General features: G+C 38.5%; 1 non-coding gene across 1 annotated transcript; it reads left to right on the top strand.

The window, feature by feature from the left end:
* The first annotated feature begins 16,765 nt into the window (after positions 1-16,765).
* Positions 16,766-16,872, top strand: LOC111751190 (U6 spliceosomal RNA). The gene has a single exon (XR_002786289.1). It is a non-coding gene; the product is annotated as a U6 spliceosomal RNA (small nuclear RNA).
* The last annotated feature ends 1,767 nt before the right edge of the window (positions 16,873-18,639 follow it).

The raw sequence follows: 18,639 nt of genomic DNA, 5'->3' as shown, positions 1-18,639 counted from the left end.
ATTGAAATTAAAAATGCTTAGGAAGTTGGGGTATCCCAGAAGGATTGCAAACAGTGACTACGGACTCTAACGCCGTTACAGATATATGGGGGGAAAAAAAGCCAAAAACAACTCATGAAGAGGGTGAGGAGAAAGGTGCAGACCTAAGTAACTTTGAAAATGAGTGGCACCTGTATGACTACAGGTAAAAGAAACTGCACGTAGCACTCCAATTGATAAAGTTCTGTTCCATTGGGTTATATGTCAACAATTTTTTCTATATATGTATGTCAATGAATATTGCTATATATGTATTCTGTTGTGTGATGTATACTGGAATGAAATAACTGGATTGATTGCGGACGGTAGGAGCCAGGATTCTCACTACTGCAGTGGGAATTTACAGATAAGCAAGGGGAGGAGGCTAGAATAATCTATGTGATAATGAATTAAAGTTGGAGAGGTTGGTATGAACTCATATTTAGCTTAATATACATACAGATGACTAAAAATAGAAATATTCGTAGATACGTATTTTTTATATATATATATATATATACGGGTTAATATGGACACATTTTTTTTCACTCCGTCAGCTGATAGAGCTGAAAAGAAATGACATCCCAGTTGCAACTAGTACACTTACCACTCACATCTTGTTTCTGATATCATTCTCTAATAGAAGAACCAGGGCTTTTTGGAGGAATGCCTGATTCCAGGTCTGGGGAAGGAAATTTACAAGATGAGCCTGGAATATCTCGCAGTGACAGAAAGTAAGGAAGTGCTCAAAAACAAAACAAAACGCCGTTGGTGGTGGTGTGTCAGAAGAGCACAGGCCAAAGGAAGGAGCTCCCAGTAGCCAAAGCTGGAAGAATTTGAGGAACAAAATGAAGTAATAACCCAAAATATAAAAGAAATATCCATGAGTCCAGTCCACTATATGGGCTAATACAAAAAAAGATTGAATAAAAACATAAACAGGAGAGACGACAAATCTGTGTGGAATTCCAAATAATTTCTGTAGCTACTCCACCCTCAGTGAAAGGGCACGTAGTAACTTACCAATCCTTATGGGTGGGTGGGCTGTGCTTAGTGACTTCCTTCAAGAGTGCAGAATGGAAAGGGTAGAAAAAGGAGTAACTTTGTAGAGGAGAAACCTGACCAGCTCTACCTAAGCCAGGTGATTATGGTCAATTTCAACAATCATAAATGATGTTGATAGTATGTACTTTTGATATGATGTGATAAAATTTACATTTGTGGTCTGCCCACCAATAGCCCATAAACCTAATTTTATCTTTAAAAAAAAAAAAAAAAAATCAGACAAATTCCAACTGTCCGGAATCCTACAAAATACCTGCCCAGTACTCCTCAAAACTTCAAGGTCATCAAAAAAAAAAAAAAAAAGTAAGTTTGAGAAACAGCCAACAGCCAAGAGGAACCTGAGGAGACATGATGACTAAATGTAATGTGATATTACATTGGGATCCTGGGAGAGAAAGGACATCAGGTAAAAACAAAGGAAATTTGGATAAATTATTGACTTTAGTTAAAAATATTGTTTCAATATTGGTTCATTAATTGCAACAAAGTTTCATGTACACTTGAAAAAATGCATCTTCAGCAGTTGTTAAGTGTAGTAAAGAACAGATATAAATTAGGTCAAATTGGTTAACAGTGTTATTCAAGTTTCTAACAGTCTTACTGTATTCTCGTCTACTTGTTTTATCAATTTGAAGATTTTAAAATCTCCAGATGTGATTGGCAACTTATCTATATCATTTTTTAAAAATAGATTTTTTTGGTCTTTTTTTTATTGTGCTTTAGGTGAAGGTTTACAGAACAAACTAGCTTCTCATTAAACAATTAGTACACCTATTGTTTTGTGGCATTGGTTTAAATTTTAGTTTTTAGAGCAGTTCTGGATTTACATAAAAATTGAGGAGATAGTAGAGAGTAGAGAGAGTTCTTACACACCTGTATTCAGACTCCCCTATCAATAATACCTTACGTTAACATGCTATGTTGGTTACAATTAAGGAGCCATAGTGGGTCCTCTACTAGATTCTCACTTTTTTAAATGAATAAATGATTTGACTTTTACCAAGTTTCTATATGCCACTCAACTAGCTGAATTACACACTCTGCACTGATGCTCATTGAAACTGTGCCTTACTTTCCCTTAACTTTTACACAGTTTTTTGGATTAGCTCATTGCTTCTCTGGGGCTCTGCCTGTATCCGAAACCAATTTTAGCTTCCAAAATTCTTTTTTGGTCCATATACTCTACAATCTATCATCCTCCTCGTATGATAAGGAAAGAGATATGTTCAGTTCAATCTCTTATTTAAAAGGGATTTTTAATGAAAATGACTATACCAACAACACACAGGGTGACTAGCCAAATATGTTAATTCTGAACCCTTTCTGGAAGCTTTTTGTTGACCACATGATTAATGAGCTATTGGTAGTAAATTGCAAGCACACTCACACCTCTACGTCATATTATTCAACCTTCAATTTATCGACTGGTAAAAATTTAGAAAACAAGAAGGTGGAATTTTGTATGTCCAACAGACCTTGTTAACTTGAGAATGTAGAACTGCAAAGCAGTGCTTCAGATTTCTAGTAATCGAACACTGAAATTGAAGTAATAGCAACTTCACATTTGCCTCTCAGTTTCCCTAAGATGAAATTAAATGGTCATTTTCAGCCTCCCAATCTATTGTCTGTTTTTCCAACCTAAGCCATTAGCCAAATCAGATAAATTAAGGCAGAAATAGGAGCCGCCAGCTGGCATTTGGAGGATTCATGGACCAGAGCCACCAGTGGGTCATCTACAAAACTCCAAGTCAAATACAATTTCATCCACCTCTAAAATAAGTAACGGAAGCTGGAACAGCACCATGTGGTGGGAGCACAGGGAGAAGGGGAGGCTCTAGCTAGGTACTTAGGAGCTTGTGCAGACGCTATCTTTGGATTCTAATTGAAAACAGATTCAAACTGAGGCCTCTCTTCTTCCCCCTGCATGGCTTTCAGGCAACGTTTCAGTAAAAGTTCCAGGGAAATGGTTTTCACACGTACACCTTGGTCAACACACATAGGTGCAAACCTTGCAGGAAGCTCTAAGCTCTGAAACATAGTAGTTGCTGGATAAGTATTTCTTGAAATGACTCTCCTGGACTGTTTTGTACTTTAGACAGACTCTCTGCAAATTGTAAATTAGATGAAGTCACCTATAAGTTATGCTACTTAACCATCTCTCAGGTAAACAAAAAAGAAATAAAAATAAAATAGAAACAAAGCCCCCTCATTATTCCCACTGCCATTGACTTAGTTGAGTCTCTTATTACTTCTTGTCTATATTTCTGCCAAAACCCTACTCAGTTTCACTTCTTTCAGACTTACTATCCTAACTGATCCTCCCTTAACAACAAGAACAAAAAAAACTTCTCCTCTGAGTGACCTTTCTAAAAATAACACTAATTCATTACATTCCGCCCTGTGGAAAACTTTAACCTAGACTCTCTGCTCCCATCAGGGTATATCCAAATTTCCTAATACGGCATTTCTTATCAGGCTTCAGTCACCTTTAGGGCTCATCTCTCTACCCATTTGCTGAACTCGGAACCACTTGCAATTCCTCAATGATGCCGTAGTTTCATAGATCTCCAAGTCTGTGTATTTCACTACTGTTATTTCTGAAACGTGTAACTCACCCCTTTGCACCTGCTGAACACCCAGTAGTCGTTCAAGGGCCCACTTGCAAGGCCTGAACCAGCTCCCCTGGGCAGAATGCCCCCAACACTTGGTCAAGAGTGATCGCACCGTACTCTAAAAAAAAAAAAAAAAAAAGTACTCTAATTACCTGTTAATATTCTTGCCTCTCACTGTGAAGCACAAGATCCTGAAAGCCAGAACTGTGTCTTACGCGTCCTTACATCAGCAACACTGACACAGAACAAGATACACATTTTAGCATTTTGTTCTCAACAAATCTCTATCAACTCTTGACAGTTCCAGACCCTGCCACCTATCCTGTCTTCCAGTCCTACTGTTTCCTCCAGGTTGACTCTCAAGAAGCTATCTTAGATGGTAAGATGGAACACTTCCAAATGAATTTGTATATAAGACAATCTTTAACAAACATACAACAACCAAAAATAGACAAAAAAGATTCATGTCAAAAACAGCAAAAGCTGAGTGACTGGGAAGGTTTAGTTTTTGGACCTCAGCAGTCAAAACCATTCACCTCCACGTCTACTCATTAGACCATCCTGTTTATCTCGGTGGCAGATGAAGTATCCCTTGCTTTCTAAAAGATGTTTTTCCAGCATCTAAAAAAATCGTTATTTATTCCTGGCAAAGGCCTACAGAGAAAAAAAATTTTATTTCAGAAAGTAAATCATGGATAGGCTCCAAACTATTATAACTTTAAAACCCCCCTAATTAAATAATCAGGTCAATCACATGATTCTTGGCCTAATGCAGGGAAGACTGGGAACTGGAAGCCTCCCTGTGACCGGAGGCTGAACTTAATCTACAATGGCCAAGGCTATTCATAATGTTTTTGCCTGAATGGATATGCTTATTTGCCTTTTATTTTGAATCTCATGCACACTAAACCTGCCTGCGGAAATTTATGATAGGATCTACATATCCCTACTTCTTTCCTCAACCTACTAAGTCACACACACACACTAACACAGAGGTTTTACTGCTAGAATCAAGACAATCTAGAGATTATTAGGGGGTTGGCAAAGTACACAAAGCAATGAAATGTTTAGCATAAAAGCCAGATGGAGGTCCATGGTAGACCTTGGGTTAGATTCTTCTCTGACTTTATTAAAGCTTGGCATAGGATAAAAAGAAAATAAAGATTTTGTGTCATTACTCTCGGTCACTAGCAGAATCTCGTTATGCCATGAACAGCTTTATCTGTTACTCACTGAATTTACATTGAACTTTTGCTAACAGTGGTCAGGCTAGCACCCCAACAGGTTAGAGGGGAGTTCAGTGTTCTGGAATAGGTGTGGCAACAATTGACAGAAACTCGAGATGTACATTTTCTGAGCAACCGGGTATATAACATGGACTTGGTTTTTCCTTTTCATCTAAACTTGCAAAAGCCAAAAGTGATATTAAACTTCACAAACATGTTAAAATATATTTTTCATTTAAAGGTCAAAACAACTTTGTGAAATGAGAGTATTATTTCCATTTTACAAACGGAGAGTGAGATTCAAAGCTTACTTTGCCTGCGGTTAAATAGACAATAACGGAAAAACTGGGACTTGAACTCATACTCTTTTATTCCAATTACCTTTTATCTCTCAGCAGGAACTCGCTTTAACCATCCCCGAATGACTGAAATTAAGTACTGCGCTGCCTCTGTGGAAAACAGACTTCTCTCTACTCTGAAAGGAAAAGAGTATCTGTTTGGGTAACAGCTAAAACCCCAGTGCTTTTGTCGTATTCCCGTAGTTGGAGAAACAGCGCTATCATGGAGTAGCTATAGCATGTGTGCAGGATGCCAGATTTGTATAAAAATTCGGCTGCCTGCTTTGAACTAGGAAATTCAGGCAAACTGGCTGATGAGCCCTTGCAAACAAAAGACCCAGGATGCCTGTCTGGGTTTGAGACAGGCTTGGTCACTTTGTACAGACACAGCCCAGAGCCAGCAAAGCCCTGAGGTACACAGAAGCCTCTAAAGGGCATTTGCCTTGGAGCTGGCAGTAAATACAGGTGAAAACGGTGACTTTGTTGTGATTTCAGAGTTAAAACAAAGTCCAGAGGTAAGAATCGGGCGGCGCACACAGGGAGGCTGCAGAGCAGGGCAGGATTAGGGATGAGCTCCCATCCACACTGCAGAGAGAGGACGGGGCACACTTGGACGTGCAGTAAAGGAAGACATCACGTGGCTTGGCAACAGCATATATCTCGAAGGTGGGAAAGCTGGGGTGACTGTAAGATAATGCCACAGGGCTTGGTCCATCTCTGCTTTCAATTATGCTGATTTTGTCCACAGAATTATCCACAGCATCGAAGCATCAGAATCTACCCAGTTGTCTTCAGTCTCCAAGCACGGGATCCTGAGCCAGCTCCTGTTTTCCATTTCTAAAGGAATGAAAATACATTTGGCCTCCATTTATGCAGGTCACCCAGATGTAGCAAAAGGCTATGAATCATGTAATTGCTCAGCACATGGCAAATATATGCTAAGAATCTCCAAACAGCGACAGAGCTCTACACACGCAGCAAAGCGCAGAGTGAGCAAAGAAGGCGTGCAGTCTTGGCACTTGACCCTGAATGCGGGAGTGAGATGAATCTCTGCTGTGATTGTTCCATGCACCTTTCAAATGTGAAAAAGGACAGAATTTAAAGCACCCAGCGGTGACTCTCATGAGGTCATTGAAATAGGTGTTTACATATATAATTACCTATGTTAACTGATATGAAAATTGCAACAGAACCCACAGCAAGAGAGTGAGTTACAAGCACAGGGGAGATTTCCTCCAGATTGAATTTTCAGCCCAAAGGCTATATTTCTAAACTCCCCATGCAGCTAATTCCAGTGACTACATTTCTTTAGAAAAGTCATTTTTCCATGTGCTGTGCTCTTGTAACTCATGTAAAAGACTTAAAAAAAAAAAAAAGTATGAGGAGAACAGTCATTCCTATGAGGAATAACTAGAAAGGAAAGTTTTTTTCTTTTGACATTAATTTTCCACTTTTATATTCTTAAGAAGTATCTTTTCTTCTATAATAGAATTTTTAGTAAAACATTAAGACCATATGCATTTATTACTGTTGTATTGTTAGGTGCCGTCTAGTCAGTTCCAATTCATAGGAACCCTATGTACAAGAGAACGAAACACTGCCCTGTCCTGCGCCATCCTCACAACCGTTGTTAAACGCTTGAGTCCATTGTTGCAGCCACTGTGGCAATCCAAGTCACTGAGGGTCTACCTCTTTTTTGAAGACCCTCTACTTTGCCAAGTAGGATGTCCTTCTTCAGGGACTGATCCCTCCTGATAACATGTCCAAAGTATGTGAGACAAAGTCTGACCATCCATGTTTCTAAGGAGCATTCTGGGTGTACTTCTTCCAAGACAGACTTGTTCATTCTTCTGGCAGTCCGTGGTATAGACAATCTTCTTCATCAACACCATAATTCAAAGGCATCGATTCTTCTTCAGTCTTCATTATTCATTGTCCAACTTCCACATGCATATGAGGTGATTGAAAACACCACGCCTTGGGTCAGGGGCACCTTAGCCCTTAAAGTGACATCTTTGCTTTTTAACACTTTAAAGAGGTCCTTTGCAGCAGATTTCCTCAGTGGATTGTGTCTTTTGATTTCTTGACTGCTGCTTCCAGGGCATTGATTGTGGATCCAAGTAAAATGAAATACTTTATAATTTCAATATTTTCTCTGTTTATCATGATGTTGTTTATTGGTCCGGTTGTGAGGATTTTTGTTTTCTTTATGTTGAGGTGTATTCCACACTGAAGGTTGTAGTCTTTGATCTTCATCAGTAAGTGCTTCAAGTCCTCTTCACTTTCAGCAAGCAAGGTTGTGTCATCTGAATATCACAGGTTGTTAATGAGTCTTCCTCCTCCAATACCGATGCCATGTTCTTCTTCATATAGTCCAGCTTTTCAGATTTATACATTTATAGTTTATAGAATTTGAAAGGTAGCGACCTAGTCAGTGGCTATACTGTGGTGGCCTCTTCTTAGTAACTTTCACTCTACGTGAGCATCCAGCTTGTACACATTCATGCCAGAGGTAGTCACGGCCATCGATGAATAGTTCTGAGCTCAAATCGGTAATCTGTCATCTTTTACCATTGGATCTTATGTTTGCAATAAATCTAATCCACCTTCTACATGATAGCCCTTTAGGTATTTGAAAAGAGTTGTCTTGCTCCACTTTGACCCTCAAATTTTCTTCCTTCAACTACTAGCTGGAAGGTTGGTCATTTGAACCCACCCAGTGGCACCTCAAAAGACAGGCCTGGTGATCTGCTTCTGAAAGATCACAGCCTTGAAAACTGTATGGAGCAGTTTTACTCTGCACACGTGGAGTCAACTTGACGGCAACGAACAACAATAACAAAAAGATCAAACTAGATTACTTAGCCATCACACCGCACTGTTGAATTATTATAAATTATTACTAAGCCACATCCCTAGTCTCTGGATAGTGCAAATGGTTGATGCACTTGGCTTCTAACTGAAGGGTTGGAAGTTCCAGTCAACCAGAGGAAGAGAGGGCTGGCATTCTACTTCTGAAATTTCAGCCTTTGAAAACTGGAGCACATGAGTTGGACATGACTCATTGGCAACTGGCATAAGACACATCCTTACTATTCCGTACTTGGCTTTTTCTCCCATCTGTGAGGATAAGGCTTCTTCATTTTACGTATGATAGTGAATAGCCCATAATTCTTCATCTTATCCTCATGGATATTATGGGATCCGATGTGAAGTGACTTTTCTAGTCCAGGAAGATTACATCACAAATACTTCTGTCCAATTCAGAAAGATACACAAGGTAAGTCTGACATGACCTGTTTTTAGTTATCTGACCAGGTCTGAGGAATCACTGCTTCCTACAGGAAGTTCTCACAATTCACCCTAAGTCCAAGATCAATGTCAAGCTTGCCAGCATTTTGAACTGAGCTTCTTCTCCCTTTTGACAATAAACATAGCATTTACCTATCTCCAATTTCCATATATAAATTCCTCAAAAATAATTGATGATGATTCATCATATTTGTTACTTTCCCAACAAGTGGGCTAAATGTTTTCCTTCTCAAGCCTGCATCTCTGTAGGAATATGATGGCACACTCAAGTTAGGTAGTTCAGAGTTTTTAAAAAAGTATGGGCAGTGTCGAAATAATCCATAAAGAGGTATAGCACCCCATTAACAGTGGGGGCCATACTCCATCTAGGCAAAAAGAACCAAGGAAGAAAGTATTTCTTAGATACCAGAAGGAAAATGGAATGGAGAGGGCCAACTGCCAGGAGCTATGGCATTTGGAAGAGGGAGAGAACAAGTCACAGTGAATCTGCAGAGAGGAAGCTGGGCCAATCAATACCCCAATCTCTCTCTTCTCTCTCTCTCTTTTTTAATATCTAGTTAGGGCCACTGGTAGGCTGAAACCCACCAGAACCGAAAGGGCAAGGTAGCCTGTTGCTGTCCATACAGGGTAGCCTCCTAGGGCACACAGCAGGTTGCAAGATGAAGAGTGAAGCCAGAGGAAGGAACAGAAGATATATGGTAGATCTTCATATAGAATAAAAGGCCTACTAAATCAGGTAAGTTAAATATTCTTTCTTACCATCATAATTTACCTTTTATTCTAAAAACCAGTCATTTCAGTTTCACAAAAAGTTTGTTATTATGAACCATATAGCTTCTGTCATGTAAAGTCCTTACAATCAGTAGAAAAATATAAGCAAGACTTTACTTGCAAAAAAATTCATACTTCTTCTTAATACTTCATAGTCTCCAAACAACTTTGCAAAACCTGACTGGGACATCAAATGGAGTGTGAAGTAATTAGCCAATTTAGTAAACCTCAGTGGTGGGTATAACTTAATATAATGGGTATATCTTCTAGAAAGGTCGTTTACATTTGGATTAGCCATGTGTGTTGTTCCTTTATCCTATTTAGTTTCCTAGTGCTCCATTCTCACATTTCTCCATTTCTCCATTCTTCCTCACCAATCTGGTTTTTAGTGAATTAAAAAATACACTACTCTTAAGCAACAATTCTGCATGGTATCTTTTCCTCTTCCTTCATTCCACATTCTCTTAAGTTTTAAAACCTCTCCCTGGAGAAGGACATCATGCTTGGTAAAGTAGAGGGTCAGTGGGAGAGAGGAAGACCCTCAACATGATGGACTGACACAGTGGCTGCAACGATGAGCTTGGTGCAGCAATGATTGTGAGGATGGAGCAGGACTGGACAGTATTTCATTCTGTTGTACGTAAGGTTGCTATAAGTTGGAACCAACTCGATGGCACCTAACAACGACAACCACTGTATCATAATCATACACTTTTTGTATTCTCTTACACATTTTCTCAAGAAATTTTTCTTGTCCCTAAAATTGTAAAGACACTACAATGCTTCTTAATCGTGGTAGTGATGTTGCTTTGGAGGTACAAGTTGTACTTATTTCTGTCAATAAGGCAAACTTTGAGCATTTACAAACATTGCCTGAGTAGTATCTATATAATTCTGTCAAGATCAGGTTTCAAAGTTGAAATATTCCATGGAAGAAACATATGAAAACAGTGAGCAAATTCTGGAATAAAAGAAATAATGTGGGATACATTTTTAGAAGATATAAGATATAAAAGATGTACTAAAAAAAGCTATAATAGCTAAAAGGCGCATGTTAACATCAGAATATTCTGAGATCACGTGTTCCTTTATTTCCCATTCATCAAATATGTATTGCCTACAATGTATTAAGACCTGTTTTAGGTATGAGGGGCACCCAATGAATAAAACAGAAACAAATCTCTGCCTTCCTGGAGTTTACATCCAGATCAATAATTAAACACATAGTATGTCAGATACGGACAAGCGCTAAAGAGAAAATTGTATCTGAGGTTGTGGTAGGGAGTGACATGTCCTTGGGAGAGGGTGTGTACAGTTTTAAATAAATTGGTCATGTGAGGCCTCCATGAAAAGGTGACAGCTGAGCAAAATTCTGTAGAAGGTGAGGGAACTAGCAATAAGGAAAGCTGGACAAGAGCGTTCCAGAAGAGTGAGCAGCAAGTTAAATTCTCTAGTGCAAGAGGGAGCCTAGCGTATTCCCATGCAGTAAGGAGGCTACTATGGCTAGAGTGGAATGTTCGGTGGTGACAGGAGAAGGGAATGAGGCTAGAGAAACAATGAGTGGCCAGGCCATGTACAGCCTAGTAGGGCTTTGTACGAATTTTGGCTTTTACCCTCAGATGGGAAACCATCGGAGGGTTAGGACAGAGGGGAAACATTATCAAACTAGTGTTTGTAATTTTTCACATGGGCTACTGAATTATGAATAGATTACAGGCAACTGTGAACAAGGATAGAAGTGAGAACGGCATCTTAGTTTCCTAGTGCTGCTGTAACAAAAGTACTACAAGTGGGTGGCTTTAAAGAAGAGAAATGTCTGGTCTTACAATTTTGGGGGCTAGGAGTCTGAATTCAGGATGTTAGAAGGGATATGCTCTGTCTGCTGTAGAAGAATATCAGTGTTTATTGGCTTTTCCTGGCTTGTAGAAGGATCCTCACATGGCATTTTCTCCCTGTGTGTGTCTCTGTCACTATGTGTCTGTTTTCCCTTTTTATAAGAAATCACTCAATAGAGATTAGGCTTAGGACCCTCTCTGCTCTAGCTGGACATCATTTTAATATAACAAGAGAAAAACTCTCTTTCCAAACAAGGTCATGTTATCAGGTACAGGGGTTAGGATCACAACATATCTCTTTGGAGAACACAATCCAATCCATAGCAAAGACTTAGGAGGATACCGTCATGATCCATCTGGGAGGTGGTGGTAACTTCTGTCAGTGTAGTAGAGGTAGAGGTGGAGAAAAATCCTCAGACTCTACACACACATTGAAAGTGTATTCAACAGACATTGAGGTATAGGGAAAATAAAAAAACCAAGGGTTACTCCAAGTTTTTGAAAAACTGGAGTTGCTAATGAAGATGAGAAAGACTTCCAGGGAACCAGTTTGGAGGTGAAAACCAGGAGGTCAATGTCAAGAATATCAAATTTGAGGTTCCTGATTGTCATCTAAATAATGATGTTGGTAGACAAACACATGCAAAAATAAAATGGTGGTTATCTCTAAGTATGGAGATTCATGGTACTTTTTTTTTCTTTATTTTTTTCTTATAATTTTATTTTTGTTATTTTTTTTGAGAATATACATAGCAGACCAAACACCAACTCACCAATTTCTACATATACAGTTCAGTGACATTGATTACATCTTTTGAATTGTGTAACTATTCTCACTCTACTTTTCTGAGTTGTTCCTTCCGCATTAACATAAGCTCACTACCTCCTAAGTTTCCTATCTAATCTTTTGAGTTCCTGTTGTCAATTCGATCCCACATAGATAGACCTTAAAAAAGCACAATGCTCATGGCAGACATTCTTTACTAGTTAAGCTAAACTATTTTTTGGCTTTAAGAAGATGTCTTTTGTTTTAAGGTTTAAAGATTATGTCAGGGCAATAGTTTCAGGGGTTCATCCAGTTTCCATGGCTCCAGAAAGTCTGGATTCTGTAAGAATTTAAAATTCTGTTCTGCGTTTTCTCCCTTTTGATCAGGAATTTTCTGTAGAATCTTTAATCAAAATGCCCTGTAATGGTAGCCAGACACCATCTAGTGCTTCTGGTCTCATGGAAAGAGAGGCAGTTATTCACGGAGGCAATAAGCCACACATTCTGTTTCCTCCTCCTATTCCTCACTCTTCTTCTTCCTCTCTTTCTGCAGGTGAATAGAGACCAATTGTGCCTTGGATGCCTGCGTTTAAGACCCAGGCACTATGCAAAGAACTTGGAGGTATAAAAGACCAACTAAGCACGTTATTAAGCCAATTACCTGGAATGTCCAATAATCCTTTCTTGGAGGTTTAGGATCATGGTTTCATGTGACAGCCTAGTTAATATGCCTTTATTTTTACTTACATTTGCCACTTTTTTTTAACGATACTCTTTTAGTAATCTTGTCATATGTGTATACATTTTTTTAGTAAGTGCTATTGTAGAGATGTGCTTATCTTTCTCTCCTATAGAGTGTAATCTCTCTGAGGACCAGGCCTATTAATTGATGTATCCTCAGAACCTGGGATCTGAGATATGTTTATGAAATGAAAAAACACATGGAGAGTAATTCAGTTAGCAAGGCAGAAAGCATGCTTATTATTACATATTAGTTCCTAGAATTATTTTGCACAAATCTTCACTAGTCTCAATAAGCTAACTGCGATGTCATATTAATGCCCAGAAGAAAATAGATGAATTACTTCACAGGAAGAAGTGGGTTAATCCCTGAGAGATCACCTGGTCAACCATTTAATCTCTATATGTGATGTTGGGAGAGAATGAGGGGTAAAGGGAAATCAAGTAGGTTACCATCTATTCCTCATATTCCCATCAACAAGACCAGCATCCTTTTCATCTATTTTGAACAGTTGGGTTCCAAGTATTTCATTGCCTTAAAATTTAATAAGTGTTTCTCCAAATAAAGGATATTTACTGAAGATATTGGATCAAGTCTTTATTACTTAGAAGAATACTAAGGTAGTATTTTTAAAGTAAAAACAACATGATCTAATTTAAGGGAATAAAACCTCCTTCAACTATGAAAAATGTCCTTTTTTATTGTTAAAGACTAAAACCTATAATGAGAAATAAAGGTACTTTGCTAACATGAGCTGAGTGAAATTACAAATTAATGGGGGTCTGTAGTCCCCGATGTGGTCTTTAGAATCAAATATTTCTTACAGAAGATTCATGGTCTTATTGAGACATGTCACCACCAGCAGGAGTTATGTTGTTGATAGTCCCAATGGTGTTCTTTAACTCTGTATTTTCTTCCTTCAGCCTTACCTTGTGGCTCAGTGAAATTCACAGTGCAGGCTGGAATGCTGTCAGACTGCCCCCTGCACCCTCACAACAGTGGAGAAATGGATGCAGTGGTCATCACCCAGACAGAGGATTTAAACACAGAAAAAGCAGGTCACGCTGTGATGTCAGCTTATATTTTTATATGTTGTTGCTGTTACAGTGTGCTGCTGAGTTGATTTCAACTCATAGCAGTCCTATAGGACAGAGTGGAACTGCCCCATATGGTTTCCGAGGAGCAGCTGGTAGACTTGAACAGCCGACCTTTTGGTTAACAGCCTGAACTCTTAACCACTTCACCTCCAGGGCTCCATATTTATATATAGGGATTTTTTTTTTCCTTATATTAAGTACTAACACGCTTTCAAATTGTTTTCTAATTTAAAAATATTTATTACTCAAGATTACTCTCCAGGTCCAGAGAGATTAAAGATAATGAACTAATATCCAGTCTCTTAATTTAATAAATTAGGTAGTGGGTGTGGGGCTGGAATGGAGGAATTCTATTTTTAATCCAAAACAAGTTTATCATCTCTGACACATCAACTTCTGTTCATAAGTTTCCTATGCCAGTCATGGTTCCTGCCTTTCTTTTGATTCAGAAAAAGAAAACTCCTAAATTAACCTTGACCTCAATCCATCCCCTGCTTTGTCTCTAACCTGTTTAACTTCCTCTCAATCCCTACTGTCATCCCCCAACTCGGACCCTATCACCTCTCACTGGGCTATCATAGATAGTTATATAACTGATATCACTAGCTACACTTATTTCCCTCCCCTTCTGCTTCACACTGATTTTACCACACTAATCTTCACATTAATCTTATCACAGAATTCCTCTTGTTATTATTCTTTACCATTTCATTGCTGCCTAGTGAATTTTGTCCAGGCTCTTTAACCAGCATTTAAGACCATCCATTAAATGGCTGTTTACTCCATCTGCACTTGACACCTCTGTTTCTTTAAGCTAACATTTGCTGAGTGCTCTTCATATACTCCTTCAATCCAGATTCGAACCAGCGACCTAAGGATGCCTGTCAACCTCCGCTATAGTCCTCTGCTGTACCAACTTAGCTATCAAAGGACTTAGATGCTATTATTATTGAAATGTCAACAGGTGCACTCTTCAAATTTTATCTATTAAGTAGGTGCTGTTATTAGCTACAATGAGGCAGGCACTGGTGATTTAGCAGTGGAATTTTCACTTCCCATCGGGGAGACCGGGGTTCAGTTCTGACCAGTGCTCCTCATGGACAGCTACCACCTGTCAGTCAGTGGAGGCTTGATGCTGAATAGGTTTCAGTGGTGCTTCCAGGCTAAGACTAGGAAGGAAGACCTACTTCTGAAAATCAGCCAATGGAAGGAAACTCTATGGATCACAATGGTCCAATCTGCAACTTATCATAGGAATAGCTCAGGAGCAGGCAGTATTTTGTTCCAGAATGCATGGGGGCTCCATGAATCTACTGGATGGCAACCAACAACACTGTTATTTACATTATATATATGCATATATATATTTTTAAATCAAAGGGTAGAAAATCTTTAGAAAACCTAAGTATCCTTGATAAAGTAGGTAATGGTTTATGCGTGCTTATAGTGATCAACATTCAGGCCTCTCTTTCAAGTTGGTGGCTTGATTAAGCAAATCAGCTGAATCAGGTTCTCTGTATTTGGTTCTGCAGGATTTGTTCTTTTGTGCCTACTTCTCTTGGTCTGCCTGAAAAACGATAGATAAGGAAATAACAACTCAATTACATGCTTCTAAAATCTTTTCCATGAGGCCATTTCCATTGAAACTCCGTGGTTTGTGTGTCACTTATACTAATTAAAGTAGGGATTTTATCTGAGGACTGGGTTTTTGATTTTTCATTGATGCTTTTTAATTTGGCACTATGTCTAAGAGCCACTTAGGGACAGAAAGAGAACGATGGATGTTTTGGATGTGCTAATTAGGATCAATAATAGGTTGAGTACCTTTTCTTATACATTCTGAATAAAAACTTTTCATGACATGGAATGGCATGTACTTGGCATTTAGATAGGAGTTCTTCTTTAGATGGTTTGATTAATGTTTTTGCTTCTCTGGGTCAAGAAAGGCAATACTTAGTAGTAGAGGCTAGCATTCTATTCATAATTTTGTGAGATCATTTGCACTTTATAGATGCTCTCTAAACTTGGACTCTGACAAGTTTGTGCTGAGATGCTCTCTAAACTTGGACTCTGTGACAGGTTTGTGCTGAGGTGGGTCATGTTAAGTGGATTACGTCTTCTTATGAGAAAATTGCTTGACACCAGGGAAATTCCCTATAATTTTTTTCTATTTAACTTTTAACTTTAAAGTATTTTAAAAAACAAGTCATAGCTATAATAATGGATTTGGGGGTATGATAGAGCTCAGCTTAAGCCCTACTCCTCCATTTGCTAAGGGCATGTCTTTGGGCAGGTTAATTTTCATGTCTAAACCTGTTTCTTCACTAGGAAAATAGAGATACAAGAATAAATAACACCTCGCGCATAAGAGGAGCCTGATGGCATAGTGATTAAGAGCTCAGCTGCTAACCAAAAGGTGGGCAGCTCAAATCTACTGGCTGCTCCTTAGAAACCCTATGGACAGTTCTTCTCTATCCTATAGGGTCACTATGAGTTGGGATTGACCAGAAGGCAATGGGTTTGGTTTTGGTAGTGCGTAAGATGTAAGCATAGTGTCCAGTACATATAAAACCAAAAACCAAACCTGTTGCAGTCCAGTTGATTCCCACTCATAGAGACCCTACAGGACAGGGTAGAACTGTCCCACAGGGTTTCCAAAGAGTGACTGATGGATTTGAACCACTGATCTTCTGGCTAGCAGTCGATTTCATAACCACCAGGGCTACCTAGTACATATAAGTGATCAATGAATGTTTGATAAATGAGTAAGTTAGAATGTAAGTATGTTTGAATATTAGAAAATGCTATTTTATAAGAATAAAGAAAAATAGAAGTGGTTGTGGTTGTGTTGTTGTGACCCTATAGTTGTAGCAGTTATTAACCTCCTTGCTTTACCAAAAATTAAACACCACATGACTCAATGGTTATACTAGAAATCCTACATGCTTGAGAATAAATGATGAATTATTAAAAGCTGGTTGTGGTGCTCGCTTCGGCAGCACGTATACTAAAATTGGAAGTATATGGAGAAGATTAGCATGGCCCCTACTCAAGGACGACAGGCAAATTCGTGAAGCGTTCCATATTTTTAAAAATAAAAAAAAAGATTAAGAAAAAAAGCTAGTTGTAAAATAATATGTATGTTTGTGTGTGTGTGCATGTGTGTGAAAAGAAAAAATAGAGATAGAAACTAGATCCTGTATCACATTAGAGTTTTTTTTACCCTCCTTGACTATGACTCAGACATTTCTTTTTGATTCAGTAAGCTTTATATTTATGTTAGTGGGTGCACAACGTTGTGCGAGGCCTAACTCTGTGTCACCATAGCCTTACATCTGATTTCCAGGGCAGAAACTGCTGCAACTCTGGTGTTATTAGTGGCAATAGCCCATTACCTTCCTAGCTTCACGCACAAACATTTCTATCTGACTTCTCACGCTTTCTTTTAATTGTTGTAAAAATATATATAGCACGATATTTATCAATTCACCATTTTTTCACATGTACAATTCAATGACATCAATTACATCCATCATGTTGTGCAACCATCACCATATCCATTGCCAGGTTGTCTTTCTTTGCTTTTGATCCCCCTCTTTGGCTCTGCCACTCACTGTCCCTTAGATGTGGGCTCTGTATTTGGTTCTAAAGGATTTGGTTCCATGGGTCCCTAATGACCTCCTTTGTGTCTTTGGTTGCTTTTGGCTGCCTTCAGTAAGACATGTGTCTCCATTTCGTCCTTTTGGGTCTGAATTTAGTATTTACACTTCTGAGACTTCCTCAGTGCCCTAGAAAGTTGACAGTGGTATTTACAGTGGTAGAGGTAGGAGCGGATGTAGTTTAGGAACATAATTTCCCCTGGGTTTCTATTCTTTCTTTCTAATTATAATGGTAGTTCCCAAGCACCAAGACTCACTCTCTACCCTGGTCAACTGTCATATTTGATGCACAGAAGAATGCCTTCAAGTGTAATAAAGTGCTTTTGGTCTTAGGTGGGCATTTACCTGAGTATTTTAACTTTTTATTCCATAAATTATGATGCTGAATGGCATCACAAAACTTATTTTGAAATTATATTCCTACTTGTAGCAGCTGTATCTTCAAAAAAAGCTGGATCACATATTTTTGACATAAAAAGAACTTGCCTGTGGAGAGGAGAGGTGTGCTCTTCTGAAAATCCCACTGACTGAGAATTGGTTTGTAGGCTGGGATAGCAAGTTCCTAGCACAGCTCACATCCCTAAATTCAATTTAGTTTACAATGGAACTACATGTTTGGAGATTTCTCAAAATAAATGAATAAATAAGAAGTATGTGTATTTGGGGGAGTGAGTTTTTGGGTTACCTTTAAAAACAAGATACAATCATAACTGTACTAGCACAACTTCATGTAAATGAAAATACAGCTCAATTTACTCCATCCCTTCTTTTATTTCCATAATTTTTGGAGGGTGGTGAATGAACAAAATGAATAGGTAAGAAAAAAATTAAAAACAATACTTTGTTAATACTTAGCCTCTATAAATCACTTCTTTGCAAATATAAGTAATAGTGACTCAGAAAAAAACCACAGTTTTTAGTAAGACAGATTTGAGATTAAAAGCTTGTTCTGCAACAACAACCAAATATATACATTATATGTATAAATATATATGTAAAATAAAGAAAATAGGGGCTCCAGATGCTGATACTTCTTAGACATAACCAATCAAGTCATGGGACTAGTTTTTCTGTGTTTTATGGACTATGCAAAGGCATTCAACTGTGTGGATCATAACAAATTATGGATAACATTGTGGAGAATGGGAATTCCAGAACACTTAACTGTGGTCGTGAGGAAACTATACATACATCAAGA

This window comes from Loxodonta africana, chromosome 12 (assembly GCF_030014295.1).
Source record: "Loxodonta africana isolate mLoxAfr1 chromosome 12, mLoxAfr1.hap2, whole genome shotgun sequence".
In the NCBI taxonomy this organism is placed as follows: Eukaryota; Metazoa; Chordata; class Mammalia; order Proboscidea; family Elephantidae; genus Loxodonta; species Loxodonta africana.
This window is presented reverse-complemented; position numbering and strand designations above follow the sequence as displayed.